This window comes from Galeopterus variegatus, unplaced genomic scaffold (genome assembly GCF_000696425.1).
Source record: "Galeopterus variegatus unplaced genomic scaffold, G_variegatus-3.0.2 Scaffold86, whole genome shotgun sequence".
Lineage (NCBI taxonomy): Eukaryota > Metazoa > Chordata > Mammalia > Dermoptera > Cynocephalidae > Galeopterus > Galeopterus variegatus.
The window spans coordinates 572,258-573,232 of NW_007726197.1; positions in this window are offsets into that span (position 1 = coordinate 572,258).

Below are 975 nucleotides of genomic sequence, written 5' to 3' on the forward strand. Positions count from 1 at the left end.
CCCGGCCCGCCCTGTCCTCGCGGCGCGCAGGTGGACGCGGGAGCGCACCGCTCCGCTCTGCTCGCCCTGTATTTGGTCCCTGGCGGTCCCTTGGGCAAAAGGTGGCAGCGTTTTTTGCGTGGGTGCGGGGGAGGGGAGCAATTCTGACTTTCTGTAGTGGCAGGAAGTTGGAAAATGAAAGTACAGTAATTCGGTGCTTACCAAGGCCCGGGGAGGTTGCGCCTCTTCCCCGGGACTTTGATCTCCTCTGGGGCGCACGGTCATCCGTGTTTCTTCCTCTCCCCACGCTTGCTATTCATCCGGTGTCAAGTTTCGTTTCTTTTTCTACCTCCCTCCAGCAGCCCCCTCCCCCCTTTACTTTCCGCTTAATGTACAGCTGCAGCAAAGCTGGTAGCGTCTTCATTCCTAGGAAGATCAATGAGAAACGTCTTTCGGGGGTGGAATATTAAATGGCCTTGGCAGGAAGTAAGTAGTGCTGTTGATGAAGTATTCAAAAGATATACAGTAGTTTTTTTTTCCCCCCGAGCTATTGCTGTTTGAAATTTAGGACACTTAAATAAAGATTTTGGAGTTCTCTCCCTCATCAGAACGGTTCGCCCATCCCTTTCGTTGACGGATTAGATCCTCCCTTCAGTTCCCCCCACCCCCCTTGCGTGGACAACTTGATGCTTCAATATTTAGGGCTGGCGTTGGTATTTTCATTAATATGTAGTATGATTCAACTTCCCCCGCCCCCCCCACCCCCGGAACTTTCTGACTATATTTAAACATTAAACCTGCAAAAGTGGTATCCGTTACATTCTTAGGGAAATACGGTCTTCAAGTTTTATTGTAATGTAACAGTATACTTTTAATATTCTCTTTGTATAGGATCCTGTATAGTTAGATACATCTGGTTAGTGTTTGACAACAACGGTAATTTTGATTCAGAACTAGGCTTGATACATTTCAGAACTTGGTTTTGTTTTATTTAAG